Source organism: Hibiscus syriacus, unplaced genomic scaffold (genome assembly GCF_006381635.1).
Source record: "Hibiscus syriacus cultivar Baekdansim isolate YM2019G1 unplaced genomic scaffold, ASM638163v2 tig00110647_pilon, whole genome shotgun sequence".
Classification (NCBI taxonomy): Eukaryota; Viridiplantae; Streptophyta; class Magnoliopsida; order Malvales; family Malvaceae; genus Hibiscus; species Hibiscus syriacus.
In genome coordinates this window covers 287,586-295,899 of record NW_024062811.1, presented here as the reverse complement: position 1 = coordinate 295,899, position 8,314 = coordinate 287,586, and the positions used below count along the sequence as shown (strand labels likewise).

At 37.3% G+C, this 8,314-nt stretch overlaps 1 pseudogene; it reads left to right on the top strand.

Moving 5' to 3' along the window:
* The first annotated feature begins 5,121 nt into the window (after positions 1-5,121).
* LOC120137056 lies at positions 5,122-7,706 on the top strand (annotated as a pseudogene).
* Positions 7,707-8,314: the final 608 nt, after the last annotated feature.

Here is an 8,314-nt window from a genome sequence, read left to right as displayed (position 1 = left end):
TCATATGTCATTGAATTTGAGGAGATCAGGTGCCGATAACTTAAACATGAAACATAAGCTCCAAGTTTTATCTCAATTTTTTACTTCATTTGGCGATGAGATACATCTACAGGGAAAATCATATTGATGGGCATGTGTGACTTAAACACAACACCAACACCAGTTTGTAAAATTACGCCATTATAATGAACAACTATGAAGAATTTGTTGCTCATTGTTTGAAATATTTTTGGTTAGATGAAAAGAGTTTGTTGTGTAAGATATGAAAGGAGTGTGTTATGTAAGAGATTGAAGATTATGTGCACAACTTAAAGAGAAGACAATTTTTTTTCCGTTGGAACTCATCACATCGGCGTGACGAGTTCCATAGAAATTTAAAAAAAATTGATTATTGAACAACAACCAAAAAATTCAAATTTATACCCGTTGGAACTCGTCACACCGGCATGACGATTTCCATGCGCATTAAAATATACTTTTTTTTTACTTTTCTTTTAAAAATTTAAAAAATATTTTTTATTGGAACTCGTCACGCGAAAATGACGAATCTCGGAGGATATATTAAAATTATTCGGGTTGCGGGACCCATTTGACACGATCCTTTAAAAAATTATATCCCATGGAACTCGTCACCCCGACGTGACGAGTTCCATGGGCAATGTTACATTTGCCGTATATCCCAAATTAAAAGTTTAGGTGGCCTATTGGGCTAAATAATCCACCTGGATTATTTGGCCAATTTCGCCTAAATTTGGCACTATTTTCTTTAATTAATATCTTAATAATATTCATTAACCATATTTAACAAGATAATATTTTATAATTATTTTATATTAAATTTAAAAATAAATAGATAATAAATATTGTCTGAAATAACCAAATAGGAATATACATTTTAATTTATAGAAATTTATCACACATTGTTATATTATATTTAAAAAAGTACTTTAATTTATATATTATAAAAATAAATATAGACTAAATAATAAAATAATTTATTAAAATATTAAAATTATTTTTAATTAGTTTAAACATTTTTATTAAATATATGAATAAATAAATTCATTTTAAAATATGTTTTATAAAATTTTATTATAAATATATTCAAATATTTATAGAAACTATATATAAAATTAATTTATATAAATATGGATTGGTTTCTAATGTCACTCTATAATTCTTTCATATTATCTTATAGATTCCAGTTTGTATTATTATTATAAACATAATAATAAAATGCCACGAGATTAAAATTTCAATTAATTGATCCATGCGGTATTAGATATTGAAGCTCAAATCAATCGTCTAAGCTTGGAATTCATCTTTGTGGGAACTTCATCGAGCACCAAACATAGAAAATATGCTAAAACATAAATACCAATGTAGTTAAAAAATAACCCAAAAAAGACAACAAAGCCCAAAGAGCAAGAGAAACAAGAAAAAAAATAGAACCAATCGGCAGCTCAACAACATTTGGCACATGAACATCCTCAGTACGCAGCTTGGAAACATCCATAACTATGTTAATTGATCTACTAAATTACGAACTAGTTGTTGTCTGACTAACATGTCTATCACTAGCAAAAAGAAAATGTCACTCATCAAACCTCACATGGCGAGAGACAATGACCCGCTTATCAGGTGTTAAACAAAGAAACCCTTTGTGCTGAGGACTAACACCCAAGAACGTGCATGGCTGCAATTGAAAATTCAACTTATGATTGTTGAAAGGACACAAGTGAGGAAAACACCGACAACCAAACACCTTGAGTGAGCTATAATCAGGTGTTTTACTGAACATACACTCAAAAGGAGACATGTCAGTTAAAACTTTCGAGGGAAGTCAATTAATCAAATGTACAGCCATAACCATTGCGTATGACCAGTAGCTAATAGGCATGGAGGCCTGCGCGAGAATAACTAGTACAAGTTCAACTACATGTCGGTGTTTACGCTCTACAACACCGTTTTGTTTTGACGTGTGTGGACATGTAACCCGATGCACAATGCCAGCTTCAGTAAGTGAACGAGACAACCTTCGATACTCACCTCCCCAATTGCTTTGAACATCCAAAATTTTCAACCCAAATTGTGTTAGCACAAGCTGCTGGAAGAGTTGAAATGCATGAGCAGCTTGAGACTTATCTTTAAGGAGATACAACCATGTATGTCGAGTACACGCATCTAAAAAGCTAACATAATACCTATAGCCATTTGAAGCAACAGGAGCTGGTCCCCATAAGTCAGTAAATATAAGCTGGAAAAGTGATTCATACACTGTAGCTGAGTCAGAAAAGGGGAGTTTATGACTCTTTCCCATATGACAAGCAACACAAATTCCATTAACTTCTTGTTCAACATTTACATCAATCAACTTGCATATTTGCTCAAGGGTTCCATGTACAGGATGCCCAAGGCGTCTATGCCACAGATCATACAACTTATGTGAAGCAACACCATTATTAGCTTCAAAACAAGCTCTTGTATTATTAATACAATCAACTCGAAACAAGTGAAGCTCATCATTCTCTTGTCCTTGCAGCAACACCTCACCAGTATCTTCATCACGAACACAGCAAGACGAGGCATGAAACTCGAAATATACCCTATTGTCCCTAGCAAGCTTCAAGATCGAGAGAAGATTTTTAGTTATCTTAGGGACATGAAGTAGATCATTCAATATCAATGCTTGAGAAGAAGAACTAAAAACAGTGTTACCAATGGCTCGAATAGGAAGTGAGCCTCCATTACCAACAACAGGTTTATTTGGTCCTGAGAAGTCCTTTTGATTAAGAACCTTGGTCGAATCAGAGGTTACATGATATATAGCCCCATAGTCAACCACCCAGTGATCCCTTGTGCTGGTGGCAACATGGTTCTGTGGTTGTGAGGAATAGCATAAGAGCCTTTGTACAACATGCACATTCATCCACACCACTCGAAGAAAACTCCAAGCTAGAATAGTTAACAGATCCTGAGTCACCACGTGATACAACACGATCAGTGGATCTTCCAGTGAATGTTTGATCGAACCTGTACCAGTAGTCAACAACCAAATGTCCATTCCTCCCACACAATTGACACTGAACACGAGGTCAAACACGTCTACGACCTCCAAATCTACCCCCAACACTAGACCCTGATCGTCCATACGATCGATCATGAACTCCATGAACCACAGGTTTCAAAGCAGAATTTGACTAAACTATATGAGCAGTCATTGGAAGGGAATCTTCTTGAGAGTCAAACCCAGCCAGTTGAGTTTTTACATCGATAAGCATCGAGCATATCTTATCAAGCGACAAAGCATCTTTCATGGTAATTATGAATGCAATATACGGTTGGTACTCTTGGGGAAGACCTTTCAATATGCTTGCAACGTGCTCAGCCTGAGGAATTGCACTATCACACGAATCCAATGCATCACACACTTCTTTGATGCGGGTGATACACATGCATGCTATCACTTCCTTTCTTGAGAGACTGAAGTTTGTAGTGAAAACTAATAACCGCTGTGGTGGATCGATTGGAAAAAAACTACAACACCGTGCTCCAGACCGCCGCTACCGTCTCCGCTCTAACAAATTGGGACAACAGATTAAGGCTGATCGTGGACAGCAGCCAAGACGCCAATGCACTGTCTTGTGCCACATATTCTTCATGCAGCTCATTTGGCACCGAATCACAATGTGTTGAACTATATTTTGATATAACAATTTATGGCAAAATATTTTTGGACTTGAATTGAATTGATTCAAAGTTTTCAAAAATAATTCAAATTCCATTTAATTTGGAATGAGCACAAAAATGGTTTTATGAATAGTACTGTATTGTATGAATAGTATTAATATTGTATAAATAGTACCAATACTGTATGAACAGTACTGATGTTCAAAATTTCCATATTGCAAAATGGGTATCGATACTGCTACGTAGTATCGATACTGCTATAGTAATTTCAAGCTCAACGGTCATAAAATTCAAATATTACAAAGGTAGTACCGATACTCATTGAAGGAGTACCGATACTACTTGTTCTGGGCAGTTTTATTTTGCAGAAAATGAATCTCCAACGGCTCCAAAACATCCCCAACGGCTATATACGACTTCAAACTCATTCCAACTTATAAATACATGTTCAATACACTTGAAGAAGATAGAGAACAACTATCCAAGCAATTAAACACAAGAGAAAAGTTTTTCATTCTTATTTCATATTTCTTTTCTCTTGTAAATATTTATGTTCTTGTGAGCTTAATTCTTGTAAACACCTACCTTAGATAGGTTTTCTTGTTTACATTTCCTTTCATTGTAAAGGGGTTTTGGTTCTAGCTAAGCCTGCTAAAAGCTAGGGAAAAGGTTCTAGTTTAGCTCGTGAAAACTAGGGAGTTTATAAAGGCTATCTCTTTGTCATGTAAAAAGAAAGAACAAATTAGTGAATTTGTTGGAAAATCCTTGGCGAGGAGTTAAGGTAGTGGATGTAGACTTGGTTGAGAAGTCGAACCACTATAAATCGCTGTGCAATTCTCTATCTTTAAATCTCCTTGATCTCTAAACACAAAAATTGACTCGACCCCTCTTGCGAACCCTTTCGGTTGTCGATTCGAGCTTCAGTAAATCCCAACACCATGCTCATCCACAATTGTAGCAGAAGGAGGAAAAGCAGCTCCAGTTAGCAGGCGTTCTAGTCGATGACTGCCAATAGTCAACAAGACATGTTGCTTCCAAAGTAAAAAATTTGATTCATCAAGAATGATGTTAACCTTCTTGTTTGCGAAGGATTTACCATCAATGAATTCCATGAATCACAAGAATGGCACAGTATGAGGAAGAAGCCTCAGGAACAACCGACGAATGATACCATATTAGGTATTGCAGTGATGCAAAACTAGAGAAAAGCAAGAAAACAAGATACGTTTTATTAAGCAATGACTTGTTTTAGACCTTAGCTACACCTGCTACTTATAGCTCACTTGTAACTAACTCAAAACAACCTAACAACTTCAAAACCGTTTAGTTAGCCTTTACACTCAGCTCAATTACATCTGCTAACAGCTTTCACCCACACATGCCATACTATGCACATGTTAACCTCATATGCACTACATGTATATTATGCACATGTTAACCTCATATGCACTACATGCATACAATATACATCTCAACAAGCCGGAGCCGGAGCCGTGCCATGGATTTCTGCTGAGAGAGAATTTCTCGTCGGAAATTATCGAGAGTATTTCACCCGAGGGTCTTCAACTGACAATCAAGATCTGCGTCGACGGCCTCCAGTCATCGTCCATTGCTGTGAAGCGATCAACTGCGGCGAAGCTTAGACTGCTAGCTAAGAACCGCGTCGATAACCGTGAGTTAATCGGAGAATCCGGAGTGATTCCTGCTCTAGTTCCGCTCCTTAGGAACACGATCCTTTGACTTAAGAGCACGCGGTGACTGCATTACTAACGTTGTCGCTTTTAGAAGCTAACAAAGCCTGAGTTATAAATGCCAGAGCTATAAAATCATCAGTGTATGTTCTCAAGACAGGAACTGAAACCTCCAAGAAAAACGCGGCGTGCGCACTTTTGAGAATAGCCTTGATCGAAGAAAACAAGACTTCAATCGAAGCATGCGGGGCGATGTCACCACTAGTATCGCTTCTTATCAACGGATCCAATAGAGGCAAGAAAGATGCACTAACATCCCTCTATAAGCTGTGTTCGTCAAGGCAGAACAAAGAAAGGGCAGTTAGTGCAGGTGCAGTCAAGCCTTTGGTGGGGATGGTAGTAGAGCAAGGGACCGGAATGGAGGAGAAGGCGATGGTTGTTCTTAGTAGCTTGGCAGGAATTGAAGAAGGCAGGGAAGCAATTGTTGAAGAAGGTGGGATTGCGGCACTGGTGGGGGCAATTGAGGATGGATCTACCAAGGGGAAGGAGTTCACGGTGTTAACACTGTTGCAGTTGCGTTCTGAAAGCGTTAGGAATCGGGCGTTGCTTGTTAGGGAAGGTGGGATCCCTCCTCTTGTTGCTCTTTCTCAGACCGGGAGCTCTAAGGCTAAGCATAAGGTAATTCTAGTTCATGTTGGTTGACTTGTGTTTGAATGAAGAAAACTTATTCCTTTAATTGATTGCTGGATGATAAAGTTGAATGAAGATAATGTAATAGATGTCTCTGGAAATCACAATACTGCTTATAGTTTGATCGAATTACTTTTTCGACTAAACATTGTTTTGTTACTAAGTAATTTTCATTTGAATTATCAAAACCGAGCATCGCGGAATTGCTTTACTTTTGCATCTATTCTACCTATTAGGGGTATGCAAAAAAACCCGACCGATTCGATCCGTTGATCCGATCCGAAAAATCGAATATCTGATCCGTTTTTTAATTTTCGGATAGTTCGGATCGGATATCCGAATTTTTTTTTCGAATTATCGGATCGGATACGGATCGGTAAAAGAAATTTCGGATTATCCGAAAATTCGATTTTTTTTTTTTGCTATTTTCGATAAAGAGCTGTTGTGGTTTGGGAGGAGTTGTGGAGCTCTGCTGGTAGCATTTGGAACCATTGTACGCTCTTTGCTGGTGAGAAACGATTGGATGGAGAATCTGATGAGTGTCACCACATAGTTCTGTTGTGATTTGTTTGTTTTTAAATGGGTTGCTTTGAGGAGAAAAATGGGAATTCATTGTGTTTCTTTTCTATTTTGTTTTGCAGGCGACTGTGGCTGATCTGCAGGAGGCAATTCACAAGAGAAGTAAGTTCGAACCTCTGAATTGGTGGGGAATAATTGCATTTTTCTGGGAATTTCTTGTAAATCTGCTTTTGTTTTTTTTTGTTTTGGATTTTTCTCTTGTTTCAAATCGTCGCACTTGCAGTTGCAGATAGAGTCAATTAGATGCTCTTTTTACCCCTTTAAGTGCTTGTTATGTCTTTCTATTTTTCATATTGTATTTCATGGATCATGGTTTCCTGATTGTATTGACTCTATAGTAGTGAAGTAACTGAAAATATCGAATAAGGCAACGTTTCCTTTGCGATACCTGACTGATATCGCGGAGGTTGACATCTCCTTTGGTTACTACATTTCCAGTTAGCGAAGCTTCTTTTCTTTTTTAGTTCATAACCATTATAGAAAAATATCATGGAATGATCAGCATAGGTATGTTCACCATATTGATGATAAGTTTGGTTTAGAGAATCTGATGAGTGTCACCACATACGCCTTAATTTATGTTAATTTTTTTTGAATTTTTTGCCAAAAAAAATCGGATTCGGATCCGGATATTCGATCCGAATTTTCGGATATCCGATTTTTTCGGATCGGCTACGGATCATTACTTTAGGTATCCGAAATTTTCTGATATCCGATAATGCTCACCCCTACTACCTATGCATTTGTAAAACACATTATGTAACGTTTGCTTCATATCAACAATTGACTTATTTGTTGAATGTTAATTTTGCAGGCTGAAACTCTTCTTTGGTATCTGAGAGGATCCGGACAAGAGGACAAGAGCCTTTGTGCTCCAGTCCTTAGAGAAGTGTTGTTTAATTAGTAATAACTATACCAGGTTATTTATTTCTTTACTGTATAGGAAGTGTTTGCATCGTTTGTACAGTGTGATTGAGTTGTACAAATACAAAAGACAAATCGGGGGCGGTTAGTTTGCAAGGGACTGAGACTGACATTGAGTTGTATGATTTTTACTAGATTGGGGGGGGGGGTTCCCCCTCTTATTGTTGACTTCTGTTCTCAGGATTGACTTGTGGATTTCGGGTTGATAAGATTTGGATTATTTCCCTATGTTTTGTCCAAGTAACCGAAATTCCGTTGCATGAATTGGATTGTAAGTTTTCTGCATTGTGAATATGGAGGTTATGTTAATTTGATGTGATCTGCAACCGAATGCTTTTGTAATTTTATCATCGCATCTTGTAGCTTGAGCCTTCTGCAGTTGCGCAGGGATCACTCACATATCATGAACTTTTTGATCATGTCTAGCTGTGGTAGATACCGAAATGAAGTGGTGGTTGAAAAATACTTTTCCTCAAGTTTTCTTTTCCGGATATATGTTTATGCCTCGATTAATGTTGAAGAAATGGTTTAGTTCTGTTTTTATTTCATTTCCCGCAATTTTCCAATTTGCCTAGGGGAACTATCCCTATTTGGTGTAAATAAGGTAATCTGCTGTGTATTATTACCTTCACCATCGATCTGTCCTACTTGCAAACATCTAGCAATTCCTGCCAACTGCTTCAACCCCAATTTACATATATTAATCATGCATTAGCTGGCAGAGCAAGTGTTGGCATCCG